General features: G+C 36.8%; 1 pseudogene; it reads left to right on the top strand.

The window, feature by feature from the left end:
• The window catches only part of LOC118838134, a 48,703-nt pseudogene extending 31,964 nt beyond the window's left edge, over positions 1-16,739 (top strand).
• Positions 16,740-18,523: the final 1,784 nt, after the last annotated feature.

Raw genomic sequence — 18,523 nt, 5'->3', positions numbered from 1 at the left:
ATTGATTATGCTTTTTAAAAGAATTAGGTGGGTTGAAGTCACACTATCTGTAAAGCCCAGTGGACTAGGGGAGAGCACTTTTAATTACATTATAAGCCTTTCTTATTCAGTAAGACATTTGAATAAAAAGGAGGAAAGGGATCATTCCAGAGTTGGAGGCCTTTTTTTAGGTCATTTCAAGTTATTTTCATAGTTTTAGATTCTAGAATTCCCTCTGGTGGATAGAATCATGTATTTACCTGAAATTTGAGGATTCTTTGCCTCTGTTTCCTTTTACATAATTATCACCATCTCTATGCAATATTATGATTTTGAGGATACTTTAAGAATTGCACAAAAGAAAAACAAATGTAAAAAGTTCATAATGAAAACAAAGATCAATTTTGAATAAGGTTAATAATCAATAATAATTATAGTTATTAATTAAATATTTACATGTAATTATAATAAATAAATAATATATAATTACTTGATTATTATTAATAATAATGCTAATAATGCATAATAATTAAAAAGTGAAATGACTAAAGCACAGATGTCATATGGAGCTGGATGCACTATCCTATTTGAATCAACTAGATAGAATATGGCCACCTAGAGGTGAGCTGTGAAGGTCATGGTCACAAATTTGAATTGAATCTACATGATATGAAAAGAACCTGGCATACTATACTGTTGTGCAGTGACAAGCTTAAAGTTGTGAGAATAGAAAATGAATCTGGCTGTTGTCTTTAGGGACTTCCCCAGTGACAAAAAGGTGAGCAACCAGGTTAAAAAAAAAGTTGAGGTAGTAGCACAGGGATAAGATAAAAAGGGCCTAGGCAAGTGAATTGGCAATAAGATTACATTTCAATCAATCAATATACAGTTAATAAGCACCCTAAAAAATAAGTATTAACAACAGCAACAATAAATTCTCAAAGCAATAATAATAAAGATAATCCCTGATAGACATAAAAATAACATATATAGATATATAGACAAACACATATATAATTAGTAATACTTTATAGTGCTCTTTTGAAAATAATATCACTCAAAATTAAAAGATAAATAGATATTTGTAGTATCTTATCTAATCAGCAACCACAGGATTGGTTCTTCCATACAATATTCATATATTTTTAATGATTTAGTTCATCTGATTATCCCTGTACTTCAAAGGGAGAATAATTTTTAAGATAAAGAAGGAAGAAGGAAGCACAAAGAAAAGGAGTATTCCCTGTGCTTCAATAAAACTAATTTTCATTGTAAATGCCAGCTTTATCGTATTTCTTCTAAAGTGTTGATGGAGATTGCAAATTACAAAAAAATTTATCATCTTTTTCTTGTCTGAAAAGGACATTCTTGAACCATGAGTAGCTTGGGGAAAGTAGCTTGACCTCTCAGTGCCCCCAGACAACTGTCTAAGTATAAGGATGGGACTGAAACGATCCAATCCCATTCATGATACCTCAATTAAATACAAACATATTTGAATCATCTCACTCATAGGTCTCAGACTAAGTGCTAAAAGGCCTTCAAGCTACAATGACATTAAACATTAATAATGTTTAGCTAGGCTGAGGAAGGTAGGAGAATGTGCTGTGGATATTGATTAGGATATTTTGTAAAAAAGAGTTTTTAGCGTGTCTGTTAAAATTGTATCTTGTACCTTAATACCACTCCTTTCTATTTGGTATAGTAAGTTTATAAATAGCCAATATAAAGTAACAACAGAAAATAAAATTGCAAAAGGGAATCTAGAAATCACTTTCAGACTGTTCCATACATCAAAGGAGCAGAATGAGACTACGTGCTAAATCATTGGAAGCTAGCTAAGACTTGCCCTAAGGGCCTTTAAGTACTGTTAACTACCATGCTCTCTAAATTTTAAATAAGATTAAGACATCCACGATAAGACCAATAGAACACCAAATGTTGCTGGTTGCTTCGCAAAGGTGTGGATATGATAAAAAAAAATAAAAACAACAACAACAACAACAAAAACTAATACCATGTTGACATGGATCAGAGTTAATCTGTTCACTAAAAAAAAACAATAAAAATGAGACCCTCAATGCCTGACCCAAAAGTACTCCTCTATCTCCTAAGGGTCCATGCAGCACAAGTGCCCCTTATTCTTTTTTTTTTCATTTCTTTTTTTTTCTTTTAAATTTTGTTTATTTAGTTTTCAGCATTGATTTTCACAAGAGTTTGAATTACAAATTTTCTCCCCATTTCTACCCTCTCCCCCACTCCAAGATGTCATGTATTCTGGTTGCCCTGTTCCCCAGTCAGCCCTCCCTTCTGTCACCCACTCCCCTCCTATCCCTTTTCCCTTCCTTTGTTGTAGGGCAAGATAAATTTCTATTCCCCATTGCCTGTATATCTTGTTTTCCAGTTGCATGCAAAAACTTTTTTTTATTGTTTTTGAACATCTGTTTTTAAAACTTTGAGTTCCAAATTCTCTGCCCCCCTTCCCTCCCACCCACCCTCCCTAAGAAGTCAAGCAATTCAACATAGGCCACATGTGTATTATTATGTATAACCCTTCCATAATACTCATGTTGTGAATGACTAACTATATTTTGCTCCTTCCTAACCTATCCCCCTTTATTAAATTTTCTCCCTTGACCCTGTCCCCTTTCAAAAGTGTTTGTTTATGATTACCTCCACCCCCATTTGCTCTCCCTTCTACCATCCCCCCCTTTTTTATTTTCTTCCTCCTTTTTTCCTGTGGGGTAAGATATCCAAATGAGTATGTGTGGTATTCACTCCTCAGGTCAAATTTGATGAAAGCAAGATTCACTCATTCCTCTTCACCTGCCTTCTCTTCCCCTCTTACAGAACTGCATTTTCTTGCCACTTTTATGTGAGGTAATTTACCCCATTCTATCTCTCCTTATCTCCCTCTCTCAACATATTCCTCTCTCATTCATTAATTTGATTCTACTTCTTTTAGATATCTTCCCTTCATCTTCAACTCACCCTGTGTCCTCTCTCTCTCTCTCTGTATATATATATATACATATACATATATATGTATATATATGTATATATATATATGTGTATATATATATTATATATATACACACATACATACACACTCACATATACATATATATACATAAAGATATATATATATGCATATTCCCTTCAGCTACCCTAATACTGAGGTTTCATGAATCATACACATCATCTTTCCATGTAGGAATGTAAACAAAACAGTTCACCTTTAGTAAGTCCCTTGCAATTTCTTTTTCTTGTTCTTTTTCTTGATTACCTTTTCATGCTTCTCTTGATTCTTGTGTTTGAAAGTCAAATTTTCTATTCAGTTCTGGTCTTTTCACTGAGAAAACTTGAAAGCTCTCTATTTTATTAAAAATCCATATTTTCCTTTGGAGAATGATACTCAGTTTTGCTGGGTAGGTGATTCTTGGTTTTAATCCTAGCTCCAATGACCTCCGGAATATCGTATTCCAAGCCCTTCGATCTCTTAATGTAGAAGCTGCTAGATCTTGGATTATTCTGATTATGTTTCCACAATACTCAAATTGTTTCTTTCTGGCTGCTTGTAGTATTTTCTCCTTGATCTGGGAGCTCTGGAAGTTGGTGACAATAATCCTAGGAGATTTCTTTTTGGAATCTATTTGAGGAGGTGATCTGTGGATTCTTTCAATTTCTATTTTGCCCTGTGGCTCTAGACTATCAGGGAAGTTCTCCTTGATAATTTCTTGAAAGATAATATCTAGGCTCTTTTTTTGACCATGGCTTTCAGGTAGTCCAATAATCTTTAAATTATTTCTTGTGGATCTATTTTCCAGGTCAGTGGTTTTTCCAATGAGATATTTCACATTGTCTTCCATTTTTCATTCCTTTGGTTCTGTTTTATAATATATTGATTTCTCATCAAGTCACTAGCTTCCACTTGCTCCAGTCTAATTTTTAAAGTAGTATTTTCTTCAGTGGTCTTTTGGACCTCCTTTTCTATTTGGCTAATTCTGCCTTTGAAGGCATTCTTCTCCTCATTGGCTTTTTGGAGCTCTTTTGCCATTTGAGTTAGTCTATTTTTAAGGTGCTGTTTTCTTCACTATATTTTTCAGCGTTTTTTGGGTCTCCTTTAGCAAGTCATTGACTTATTTTTCATGGTTTTCTTGCATCATTCTCATTTCTCTTCTCAATTTTTCCTCTAGTTCTCTAATTTGCTTTTCCAGCTCCTTTTTGAGCTCTTCCATGGCCTGAGACCAATTCATGTTTTTCTTGGAGGCTTTTGTTGTTAGCTCTTTGACTTTGTTGACTTCTTCTGGCTGTATGTTTTGGTCTTCTTTGTTACCAAAGAAAGATTCCAGAGTCTGAGACTGAATATGGGTGCATTTTCGCTGCCTGGCCATATTCCCAGCCAACCAACTTGACCCTTGAGTTTTTCAGCCGGGTATGACTGCTTGTAGACTAAAGAGTTCTATGTTCCATGCTTGGGGATATGCGCCAGCTCTGCCACACCAGCACTGCTCCTTCCCCAAGAACCCCTAACCCAGACTGGAGTTATATCTTCAGCAGGCTCTTCACTCCTGCTCTGATCTGCCACTTAATTCCTCCCACCAGGTGGGCCTGGGGCTGTAAGTAACTGCAGCTGTACTTCTGTAGTTGCCCCACTTCCACTGCCCCCAGGGCAGTGGATGAACAGCTAACTCCTTCTACTGCTGCAGCTTTTCCCACTAGCCTTCTCTGTTATCTTTGGTGTTTGTTGGTTGAGAAGTCTGGTAACTGCTGCAGCTCACTGATTCAGGGCACTAGGGCACTCTCCACCTGGCTCCTGGTCTGTTTGGTCTGTGCAGCGAACTCTGGGCTCTGCTCTGCTCCCCTCCACTCCCAGCTCCATGCGGGATAGACCTCACCCAGAGACCATCCAGGCTGTCCTGGGTTGGAGCCCTGCTTCCCTCTGCTATTTTGTGGGTTCTGCCAAGTGCTCCTTATTCTGATCCACAGTTATGTAAGTAATGTCCTACATCCATTCTCTTGCCCATACTGTCTGCCTTCTTCCACCACCCCATTGCCATCTCCACATCATCTACCTCTGTACTCCTATCCCTGTAGCATTTATCCCTTTATCTTTGTTACCTTACCAAAGTGTGATTGAAGCATTTCTCCCTACTGCCATCTGGTCTTTCTTAGCAAGTGCTCAAATAATTGGATATATCTGCCCTGATTTAATAATTCAATAAGTCCCCAAAGTAAATATAGCTTACCTTTTTTTCTTTCTAAATAGCAAGAAAGTTATAGCTTACATAAACTCTAGTTAGTTAAGTAATTTGATGCAGAGAAACCCACTAATGCAACAGCACTTTCAGCATATGTAATAATTGAGGACCTCTCATCTTTGTTTTTGGAAAAATTATTTTAATTTGATATCTCTTTACACTTCAGAAGAAGAACAATGAAATATAACTCCAACAAGTATTTGAGTTATGCCTCCATTGTCAATTGACATTTTCCCTGAGAAGTGCTTAAATGCATTTAAAAGAGAATTCAAGGATGTTAAACTTTCTGGAGTGGGGGTGGGGTAGGGTGGATGGGAAGTGATATTTTCAATGTTATACTTAGTACGTTTTGAAATAATACATAATATGGGTCTGTAAAACTACAAATTCTCAGAGCATTGTGCTACATAAGCAGATATCTTAGCAATATCCTGATGCAAGCTCCAGTTTTCCCAACCACTTTTAACCTTCAACTAGTTCTACAGAATGTGTGATTCACACCATGCAGGGAAGATGATTTTTACCATCTCAGCCAAATCCTCTAACATTTTTAGATTCAAAAGTAATTGATGTTAATTCAGCGGTAGAATTTAATTCAAGATCTGAGAATCAGTCTTTAACATTCCATAGTTTTCCCTTCCATCTCCAATATTCTATTGCAACTCTTGCCTTGATTATCACTTGTGAGCTATTTTTTAAAAAATTAATTTTTGGTGGTTGTTTTTGTTTTTATATTTTATCATCTATTCTTCCTTGAAACTTTCCTCCTTTTTTATCTTTGTAAACTTTGATATGCATGGTTTGTTTTCTAACTTTCTGAAAGCTCTCTCATTTTCTTTTTTTACATCATTTTCCTACCCTCTAACCATACTTTCTTTCAAAGACTTTCTACAATTCAGGGATGGCTTTTTACTTAGGCAATAAAGGTGAGTTTTCTAATGTTGTAGAGCTTGCAAATACTAAGAGATTTATGTACAATGTTCTGATTTCAGAGTGTTAGGAAGGGGTCTCCTTTTTGTCTTAATTTCCAGCTCCACTTGCTATTATTTGAGGAAGGGGATTGGAGTCAAAGAGTGAATTTACAAAGTTATTGTAGAAGATCTTTGTTGCCCACCATCTTCTTTTGCCCATCCCCCAAAAAAGTGCACAAGAATTAAAAATAAAATTAAGATAAAATTATAATTAAAAGAAACTGAGAGAAAATAAAATTAAATTAAAATGAAATGAATAAAAAGGCTTTCATGGAGGAAAGGCATAAAATACCATTTTACCATTTTGAGATGTTCTATTTTTCTTTAAATGCATAACATACCTTTGTATTTTCACCACCATATATCATGAGTTTTTATTTTTCTGTCTATCTATCTATCTAGCTAGCTAGCTGAGTCTGATAGTCTATATTTGTAAAAGCTACTGAGTTTTACTTTATGTGAAAAAAGAAAAATGGGAACTTATGCTTTTTATTTGATTTTAGAAGTCTTTTATTTATTCCTCCTTCTTATATGATCACAAAATAACACATATTTCAAATACTAAATAGGACTAGATATTTTGAATGCTATTATTCATGTACATCTATTTTCAATTTTAATCTGCACTCTTCCTTTGTAGCATAATTGCAAGTTAAACTAATGTAGAAAGATTTGTGGTTGGTTTATTATAGGTCACTTAGGAATATGTGATTTGAAAATATTTGATTTTATTCATGCTATGATTCATTATAGTCAAAATTAACCTTGTTTTTCATGACACTTCAAATGATACCATAATTTTTTGTGCACTTTAGGTAGAATTGGGCCTTCAATTGAGAATGTTTTCCTTCTATGTTTCTCCTCAATTATAATATACCTACCTCCCATTAAGTACAGGCAAATAATCTCCTATTTTTTTCCCTAATCACACACACACACACACACACACACACACACACACACTCTAAATATATTGTTTTTCTTGAAAAAAGTGGGGACAAACTTTTATTAGATCTAATTAGGTTATTCCTACTAAACGTATATTTTATGATGATTGTAATCTAAGTAAAATTATTGGATTACCTCTTTGACCTAATCTATGATGTCAAACACCTATAAAGTATTTTCTTTGCTTCTTTGAGATCTCATGAAGGATAGGAATGTCACTGAGTTCTTAAAGCCTGTTCTGGAGAATACAACTTTTATAACATCTTACCAAGTTGGAAAAGTTCCAAGTACTTTCCTGGAAACAGATTGTACTTCACCTAGAAAAGTTTAGAATTGTTCATCACTAAAGTGCCTGCAAAGGGAATAATGATACTTCCATAGTAAGTTGCAAAGACTTATCTAGTAAGACATAGTGAGGTCATGATATACATGGATTGAGGAAGTACCTAACAAAGTCCTAGATCTTTCTATTGTTAAGATATGGTCAACATATAGGGAAAGAACATATAGCTTTATTATGCTTGTGTCGTAAATTGTATAATCTTTTCCTACATATTTTTTGCTTGTTTGTTTTTTGCTTAAAAATTATCTGAGTGCCTTGGAGTAACATACTGATCTGACCTATCAAGATTTTCATCTTTTATACCTTCCATTTCTGATCATATCATGTTTTGAATTATATACCTTTAATATATATTAAGCCAAAGAAACTACCACCATCTGACTTAAAGTTGTTTAGCTTATTATTTATGAGGTGTTATAAGTTTTTCTCTTAATTAATATTTCTTTGAAAAAAGGTTGTTTTTTTTTATAGAACAAAGAATAGTTTGGATTGTTGTTAGCCCCCAAAGATTATATCTATAGCTTCAACTTATGTAAATCAAGTTGACAAAATTGTGCCAACTAGAGTCATTATTTACAAAGAAAAATCACCTGACCAAAAACTATGAGGACTTTTAATAAGATTTTAAAATGTATAGTGTTTATTGTTTAAAGAAATGCATATCAAAATAACTCTTAGGTACCACATCTCTCCTGTTGCATTGACCAACATGAGAAAACAGGAAAATCATAAATGCCGGAGAAGATGTGGGAAAATTGAAACACGAATGCATTGTTGGTGAAATTGTGAACTAATCTAACCTTTCTGAGGAGCAATTTGGGACTTTGCCCAAAGGGTTATAAAAAAGTGCATACCCTTTGACCCAGCAATACTACTTTTAGGGCTGTATCCAAAAGAGATCACACAAGTGGGAAAGGGACCCATATGTTCAAAAACATTTAAAGTGGCTCTTTTTGTGGTGGCATAGAATTGGAAATCAAGGGGATGCCTATCAATTGGGGAATGGCTAAATAAATTGTGTTATATAAATGTAATGGAATACTATTGTGCTATAAGAAATGAGGAGCAGAAAGACTTCATAATAACCTGGAAAAATTTACATGATCTGATGTTGAGTGAGGGGAGCAAAACCAGGAGAACATTATACACAATTACAAACACACAGTATCTGAGATGATTAACTCTGATAGACTTGGCTCTTCTCAGTAATACAAGGTTCAAAGACAGCTCCAAAAGACCCATGATGGAAAAGGCTATCCACATTCAGAGAAAGAATCATGGAGTCTGAATGGAGATTGAGGCAAACTATTTGCTCTCTTTTTTTCCTTCTTTTTTGGTTTTGTTTCTTCTTTCTCATGATTCATTCCATTGGTTATAATTTTTACTATATGACTATTGTGTAAATAAGTTTAATGCGAAGGTCTGCATAGATCATATATTGGATTATATGCCTTATTTTGGGGAGGGGAGACGATATAAAGAGGGAGAAAACTTGGAACTCAAAACTTTGTGGAAATGAGTGTTGTAAACTCAAAATAAAAATAAATTTAAAGATAAAAAATATATATATATGTACATATAGTGTTTAAGGCTTTTAAAGGATGGTGAATAAAGAAAAAGAAAAGTAATTTCCTAAAGCTGCATCTTCCTTTATTTATGCATTTTGGCTACAAGCTAGAGATGTGAACTTTTTTACTTCTTTGCTTCTATAGAAAATGTATTTCAGTTTCTTCATCTATAATTGTTTCTCATCTGTATTTTATACTGTGACATTTTGAACATAAATGAGATAATGCAAATGAAATTCTTTTGAGGAGTTAAAATATGATATGCATACCCCTTGATTTTATGGCATAATATGGTGTCTTGATTTCCAAGGTTGAGAGTTAAAATGCTTACTTATGGTCACAGACCTAGTAAGTCTCAGAAGTAGAGACATGAACTCAAATTTTCCTGACTCTAAGATCACTACTCCATATTGCCCCTTGGTACACCATGAAGATTTTTAGTAGTATTTAAAGTGACAATAGTACCTTTGATAAAAGAAATTCATATATTTGGAGCTAAATGAGACCTTAAATATATCTAGCTTGACCTCTATTGAGGTGAAGGGAATTACTCAAATTTACAGAGGAAGGAACAAAGTCAAGATTTTATTTCAAATCTACTGTTCCTTTACTGTCCCACAAAATGCCTCTAGGTATTATTGTTGTTGATTTTTTTTTCCTAGTCCTTTGTATTAAATACCTTCAGTAGTGTTTCAAATGTCTTTACCATGAAGTATTCAGGGTTATATATTTATCTGTTTTGTATCTTATTTTCTCACAATATTATTGTTTTGAGATAGAAACGCTCTTATGCCTGAAGACTATCTACTAGACAGGAGGGAATGCTCCAAAGTGTTTTTCTGAGAGCGAGATTCTCATAATATGAACTTGCATGGCCTTCCTGGAGCTAGCCCAATTTCATATCAGATGTCAGGGCAAAATATTATTTTGGGTTGTTTCTTATCAGAGAGCAGAAAAACGCAAACAAACTGGTGAGAGACAAAATATTATTTGGGAGATACAACTATATGAACTTTGAAGATGTTATCAGTATTTTTCCATGCTTATGTTCTATAAGCTTACAGCCTCCATTAAGTGGGAGACAAAATATTATTTGGGAGACACAATTATATGAACCTTGAAGATATTATCAGTATTTTTCCATGCTTATGTTCTATCAGCTAACAGCCTCCATTAAGTGGAAACTGTCATGGTAGTCTCAAGAACATTAGGCCTAATCTTGCAACAACTAAAAACGTATGGCAGGACTATGTTTTTTCTCAGCCCAGCATTTAGGTGGTGAAATGGTTTGTGAGCTGGGCCTGGAGTCAGGAAGAAATGAGTTCAAATCTAGCTTCAGATACTTCCTACCAATGTGACTTTGGACATGTTATTTCACTTCTGTTTGTGTTGGTTCCCTCAATCATTAAACAAGGACAATAATAGCACATAACAGGATCATTGTAAGGATCAAGGTTTTAGAAAGTAAGGTCACATTGCATTCTGGCTCATCTCCAGTCATCCTGATGAGTATCTGGTCACTGGACCCAGATGGCTCTGGAGGAGAAAGTGAGGCTGGTGACTTTGCACAGCTCTTCCTCACTCAAATCAAAGTCAGCTGTTGGTCATGTCATCATTTCCCTGATGTCATGGTCCTCTTCAAAAATTAAGGACAGACACAACCTGTGAGTAGACTGAGCTGCCTGAATAGGGACCCAGCTAGTTGGGTAACTCAGCTTGTCCTTTCTCCCTTTCACTTTCCTTCTCCTTCTTCTCTCCAAAGGAAGGTAAATTTGGATGGCCAGAAGCTGCCTACTTAACTTGGGGTTTACTGGCTAGATTTCTTTTTCTTTCTTTCTTTCTTTCTTTCTTTCTTTCTTTCTTTCTTTCTTTCTTTCTTTCTTTCTCTCCTTCTTTCTCTCTTTATCTCTTTCTCTCTTTCATTCTTCTTTCACAAAACCTTAAACTCAATTCACTCTAAAGCTCATAGATTGGACCACAATAGGTCCCTACCCACATTCTACGTGATAGCTGTATTTTGGGCCCTCCTGGCTTAGAGTGAATGGCAATTATAACTGTTTCTCTGTGGAAGAGCAACCCTGAGGGTCTTCCCACCTTCCTCAGGTATTCTGCCTTGGGTCTCTAGCACAGTGTTAAGAAAAATTAGACAGGAATCATTCAGTATTGCTGGTTACAATTCACTGACAAAGATAGCATTTTAGGAGCCTACCTTAGACACAAAAACACTCAAAATAATTCCACAGGTTACATTTTTTAACAAGAGTCTCCAGAGGAGAATTATAAGCCTTCTTAGCATCTCACTTACATGCCTAAAATTTTTTACATAACAGTTATAGGAACATGCTTTCCATTTGCTTCAGGGATCATATTCAGGCATTTTGCTTCACTTTTCAGTTATAACAGGAAAGAAATGTTAGTGGACTTGTTGAAGAAGGGCTGACCAGGGAGGCAGAAATACTAATTGCCAGGCATTAAAATTGGAGGGAAATTTTGTTTCTTCTTCCCAAGAAGGCTGGAGGAGGAAAGAAGATACTGATAAGGTTTAACAATGCTGATCAGAGCAAGAAAGAATTTATCTTGACTGAGAAACCTTAATGAATGGGAGGATGACTGGTAGCATTGAGTACCACTGCTTTTGGAAAAACAGAACTGAGTTCTTCATGAGAATAGCATGGCTCATGAAAATTAGGTGATGTGTCCCAAGGCACAAATTAAGGAACTTGCTGAGCCAGGATCTGAAATCATCTCTGATTCTTAAATAAAGTAAATGAAAAGCCAGTAAACTATTTTGGATAGAATTGCCACTGGTTGGGAGGGAAGTTAAAAAAAAGGTAAAGATGGTCTGTATCCAGATTTTGAAGGATCTAAATTCATTCTCTGAAGTTTGTATTTTATCTCACAGGCAGGAGGAAGTGTATGAATGTCAGTCCCGTGACTTGGGAAGCTTAATTTCACAGCTGTATGAAGGAAAAGCTGGAAAGCAGACAAAAGGAAAAGTTAATAAGCCAACACAATAATAGACCAGTCAAGAGTTTAGGACAGCCTGATAAAGAGTTATGTCTGTTGGCTGGGAGATAGTCATGGAGAAGTGGAGTTCAAGAAATAGATTACAGCAGGATATGTAATCTGGAAGATAACTGTTTAGAAATATAGATTGTTTTGATGATATCTAATAAAATGTTGTTAACGCAACATTTTCCATTATTGTAATAAAGATATAATACTAGTAAAATGTGCTGACAAGGACTTAGATGATTATAGCTTTATTCCAGTGGGGTCATTTATTCTTTTCATGACTTTGGACAAATCATTTCTCTGGACTTCAATTTCCTCACTTGTAAAATGAATATGTTGCACTGGAAAATTTCCACTTCCCTTCCAAGTCTAAAATGCTATAATTCTGTGAAATTCCTTTGATTTTGAGTGCAGTAATTCATAGTTTTCTTAGCAACAATTGTATCTCTGAATTAAAAAGAGGTTTAGGGCTTGATACTAAGTAGTGACTTATTAAATACTCATTCATAAGGTTTAGACTTTTGTTGTTGTTGCTGCTGTTTTACTCTGGAATTTATTTGCCTTCCTCCAGCTGCAAAAAGCAGAATTCAGCATCCATGACAGAGATCATTTAAAACCATCTAGTTGGGACAAAGTCCTGAGAAACAAAATTCACTGACATATGGTTTGCTATTTCATTTTGTCTAGACTTCATATGAAGTTACAGCCACTGAAGAAAGTTCAAGCATAAATTAGATAAAGGCATCACCTCTGATTTGCTCCAGTTGGTCCTGTACTGTAGGGTGACAGGAAAAAAAAAAGAAATTGTCCATGATTGATGGAAACTAGGAGATACAAAGTCCAATTCAAATCAGAGGAGAAGTGCCTGCAATCATTGTGACAGAAGCAAGTTTGAAATGGAGCAACATATCTCAGTTTTCTATTGTACAAAATAGAAGGGAATACACACTCATAAATAATAAGAAAAACAAAAAAAAATAAAAATGAGAAGGCAAGTCAGTATAAGTTATTCAGAGATAGAAAGATTTTCATATATTGCTGCACAAGATAAGACAAACTGTCATCAAATTAGAAACAGACAGGAAGAACAAAGGCAACTGGTGTAAAATCAGCTTCTTAGACAGAGATAACTAATGTATTACTCTATTTTCCCCCTCGTCTTACACTGTTCCTTCTTTATCACCACATAAAAGTATTGAATTCAGAATTCAGCAACTCATTCATGAAATAAACAAGATATTTTGATGCAGCATTGCCAATATGTACTTATGTTTTTCATAAAAGAATATTAAATTTAAATGGTCATGTTGCTTTAAAAATATTTCATTGATCGTTTCTTCTATATTTTTTACATTACTGTCACTTTCCAGTCATTCCTCTGACCCATAGGATTTTCCCTTGTAGAGGGGGCGGAGCCAAGATAGCAGCTAGAAAGCAGGGAATTGTGTGAGCTCCCTGCCAAGTCCCTCCAAAAACCTATAAAAAATGGCTCTGAACAAGTTCTAGAACTGCAGAACCCACAAAATAGCAGAGGGAAGCAGCGCTCCAGCCCAGGACAGCCTGGATGATCGCTAGGTGAGGTCTATCATGCATGGATCTGGGAGCAGGAGGGGAGTGGAGCCCAGTGTGGGTGGCTGCAGGACCAACCAGACTGGGAACCGGGCAGAAAGGGCCCTGGCGCCCTGAATCGGTGAGCTGTGGCAGTTGCCAGACTTCTCGACCTACAAACATCAAAGACAACAGGGAACTGCAGAAACCACTAAATAGCAGACGGAAGCAGTGCTCCAGCCCAGGACAGCCTGGATGATCGCTGTGTGAGGTCTATCATTCACGGAGCTGGGAATGGAGAGGAGCAGAGCCCAGCATGGGCGGCGGCAGGACCAACCAGACCCAGAGCTGGGTGGAGTGGGCCCTAGCACCCTGAATCAGTGAGCTGTGAAAGTTAACAGACTTCTCAAACCACAAACACAAAAGACAACAGAGAAGGTTATTGGGAAACGCTGCAGTGACAGAATGAAAGGAATTTGCATTTCAGCCACCACCCCAGAGGCAGCAGAGGCTGTGAAGCTACAGAACTACAGCTGCAGTTGCTTCCAGCCCCAGGCCCGCCTGGTGCAGGAATAAAGTGGCGGGTCAGAGCAGGAGTGCAGAGCCTGCTAAAGATTTGACTTCAGTCCCGGTTGGGAGTTCTTGGGGAAGGAGGAGTGCTGGTGTGGCAGAGCTGGCTGTAATAACTCTGAAAATAACAGCGCATCTCCTCAAGCTTGGAACAAAGTACTCTTTACTCTACAAGCAGTCATACCCCCACAAAAAATTCAAGGGTCAAGTAAGTTTGATGGGAACACGGACAGGAAGTGAAAACGCACCCAGATTCAGTCTCAGACTTTGGAATCTTTCTTTGGTGGCAAAGAAGACCAAAACATACAGCCAGAAGAAGTCAACAAAGTCAAAGAACCTACATCAAAAGCCACCAAGAAAAACATGAACTGGTCTCAGGCCATGGAAAAGCTCAAAAAGGATTTGGAAAAGCAAGTTGGAGAAGTAGAGGAAAAATTGGGAAGAGAAATGAGAAGGATGCGAGAAAACCATGAAAAACAAGTCAATGACTTGTTAAAGGAGACCCAAAAAAATATGGAAAAAAAGTACTGAAGAAAACAACACCTTAAAAAATAGACTAACTCAAATGGCAAAAGAGCTCCAAAAGGCCAAAGAGGAGAAGAATGCCTTGAAAAGCAGAATTAGCCCAATGGAAAAGGAGGTCCAAAAACCACTGAAGAAAATACTACATTAAATATGAGATTGGAGCAAGTGGAAGCTAGTGACTTGAGAAATCAAGATATTATAAAACAGAACCAAAGGAATGAAAAATGGAAGACAATGTGAAATATCCCATTGGAAAAACCACTGACCTGGAAAATAGATCCAGGAGAGATAATTTAAAATTATTGGACTACCTGAAATCCATGATCAAAAAAGAGCCTAGATATCATCTTTCAAGAATTTATCAAGGAGAACTGCCCTGATATTCTAGAGCCAGAGGGTAAAATAGAAATTGAAAGAATCCACAGATCACCTCCTCAAATAGATCACAAAAAGAAAACTTCAAGGAATATTGTTGCTAAATTCCAGAGCTCCCAGATCAAGAAGAAAATACTGCAAGCAGCCAGAGAGAAACAATTTGAGTATTGTGGAAAATCAATCAGAATAACCCAAGATCTGGCAGCTTCTACCTTAAGAGATCGAAGTGCTTGGAATACAATATTCTGGAGGTCAATGTAGCTAGGATTAAAACCAATAATCAATTCCCGTGGCTTGTGAGAGGCGGGGCCTCGGGCGGGGTCTTGGGCCTGGGCCTGACACTCCGCCGCCCTCCCGGCGTACTCCTCGTTGGCCAGCGAGAAGCTATTCGGTGACTCACCACCCGCCCTCTCGCGCTCTCCTTCCCCCTTCTCTCGCTCTCGCACTCACACACACCCGGCCCGAGATGGCAGCGGCGGCGGGGGACTCGGACTCCTGGGACGCGGACATGTTCTCCGTAGAGGAGCTGGTGCGGAAGGCGGGGGGCGCGGCCGGCGGGGACCCCTGGAAGGGTGAGGATGAGGATGACGACATCAAGGAAAACTAGGATGATGATGATGAAGAAAAAAAGAGGAGGCAGAGAAACGAAAGTTTCAGAAAAGAAGAAAATAGCAGAAAAAATCAAAGAGAAAGAATGGCAACAGAAGAAAAGACAAGAAGAAATTAAGAAAAGGTTGGAAGAGCCTGAAGAATCTAAAGAGCTTACACCAGAAGAACAATTAGCAGATAAACTACAGCTAAAGAAAGTACAGGAAGAGGCGGACCTTGAATTAGCAAAAGAAACGTTTGGTGTTAATAACACAATCTGTGGTATAGATGCCATGAACCCCTCTTCAAGAGATGACTTCACAGAGTTTGGCAAGTTACTAAAAGATAAAATTACACAGTATGAAAAATCTCTATATTATGCCAGTTTCTTGGAAGCATTAGTTGGAGATGTGTGTATTTCATTGGAAATTGATGACTTGAAAAAGATTACCAATTCATTGACAGTGCTATGCAGTGAAAAACAGAAACAACAAAAGCAAAGCAAAGCCAAGAAGAAGAAGAAAGGTGTGGTTCGTGGAGGAGGGTTAGAGGCTACAATGAAAGATGATCTTGCAGACTACTGTGGCTATGACGGAGGATACGTGCAAGACTTTGAAGACTTCATGTGACATTTCATCTTCTCCCCATTGTCTTCTTCTGTTGCCCACAGTCCCTTCAACATGTAGCACAACTTCCTTTCCTTTCAGTTCTGCCAAATGCTACAATCAAAAGTGCAGTATCTTTGTGCTGGTTACTTAACCCCTTGCCACTTAGGTGCTAATGCAATGGGGAACTTGGTTCTTGTTGCCAAGGGGTTAAAATCGGGAAACTTGGTTGCTACTAAATCACAGTAAAAGAAATCCTAATAATGTTGTCATTGTTGCTATCTGGTTCCAGGGCAGCAGAGTCACTAAATTGGAAACAATAGTTGCAACGTGACAAAAATATGTAGTATTTACCAGAACCATTCAATAATACAGCCTTAACCATACCTCCTTGAACTACTTCATATCTTGTCAACAAAAGCAGTTTGCAACAAGGGCATATGGGTGTGAACCTAGTATTAAAATTGCTTTGTCTTAAGGTAGAGCGTGAGGATTTTGAATACATTGCAAAGAAGACTGCTTATTTCAGAGTAAGGATACTGTACCTCAAATGGCTACTAGTTTGACATTTTAAAAAATTAAATGACCAAAAACCACCAACCTTGAAGCCGCAGCGGTAATGTCTCCATTATTGCATTCGACAAAATCCAATTTGTGGTATTTCGAGTATATAAACAGTCTAGTTTATATTTACCAGAATATTTCTACTGATGCAGCTCTTAAAGAGGGGGGGAAATTCTTGACTTGTTTTATCTGCCTGATTTTAAAATGTCTGAGAAACAAAAACTTCTTTTGTTCTCCTAGGCTGAAACAACAACTTTGACAGGGTTTTTGGCATTTCCTTTCCTTTACAAACATGCTTAGCAAACTGCAACAGTTACTACAGTTTGGTAAATTGTTATGTTAACAATTATGACATCTGCAATGTTTTATAAAGCAACTAATTTAATAAAATCACTATTGTGAGGACTTAAAAAAAAAAAAACAATAATCACCTACCCAGCAAAACTGAGTATCATACTCCAAGGCAAAATATGGCTTTTCAATAAAATAGAGGACTTTCAAGCTTTCTCACTGAAAAGACCAGAGCTGAATAGAAAATTTGACTTTCAAACAAAAGATTCAAGAGAAGCATGAAAAGGTAATCAAGAAAAAGAACAAGAAAAAGAAATCGCAAGGGACTTACTAAAGTTGAACTGTTTTGTTTACATTCCTACATGGAAAGATGATGTGTATGATTCATGAGACCTCAGTATTAGGGTAGCTGAAGGGAATATGCATATATATACATATCCATATACATGTGTGTGTATGTGTATATATATATATGTTTGTGTATGTGCATATATATGTGTATGTATGTATATATATGTATATATGTGTGTATATGTATATATGTGTGTGTATGTATATATATATATATACATATACATATATACATATATAGACAGAGGGCACAGGGGTGAGTTGAATATGAAGGGATGATATCTAAAATAAAATAAAATAAAATTAAGGGATGAGAGAGGAATATATTGAGAGAGGCAGAAAGGGAGAGATAGAATGAGGTAAATTATCTTGCATAAAAGTGGCAAGGAAAAGCAGTTCTGTAGGAAGGGAAGAGGATGCAGGTGAGGGGGAATGAGTGAATCTTGCTCTTATTGGATTTGACCTGAGGAGGGAATACCGTACACACTCAATTTGGTATCTTACCCCACAGGAAAGAAGGAGGAAGAATAAAAAAAGGGGGGGATGATAGAAAGGAGGGCAGATGGGGGTGGAGGTAATCAAAAACAAACACTTTCAAAAAAGGACAGGGTCAAGGGAGAAAATTTGATAAACGGGGATTGGTTAGGTAGGAGCAAAATATGGTTGGTCTTTCACAACATGAGTATTGTGGAAGGGTATTGCATAAGATACACACGTGGCCTTTGTTGAATTGCTTGACTTCTTAGGGAGGGTGGGTGGGAGGGCAAGAGAGGAGAGAATTTGGTACTCAAAGATTTAAAAACAAATGTTCAAAGATAACAAATAAAGTTTTTGCATGCAACTAGGAAATAAGATACACAGGCAATGGGGCATAGAAATTTAGCTTGCCCTACAAGAAAGGAAGGGAAAAGGGTATGGCTGGGTTGTGGGGTAACAGAAAGGAGGGCTGACTGGGGAATAGGGCAACCAGAATATATGCCATCTTGGAGTGGGTGGGAGGGTAGAAATGGGGAGAAAATTC

This window comes from Trichosurus vulpecula, chromosome 1, assembly GCF_011100635.1.
Source record: "Trichosurus vulpecula isolate mTriVul1 chromosome 1, mTriVul1.pri, whole genome shotgun sequence".
Lineage (NCBI taxonomy): Eukaryota > Metazoa > Chordata > Mammalia > Diprotodontia > Phalangeridae > Trichosurus > Trichosurus vulpecula.
Note: the sequence above shows the minus strand (reverse complement) of the source record. Positions and strands in the feature narration are given on the sequence as shown.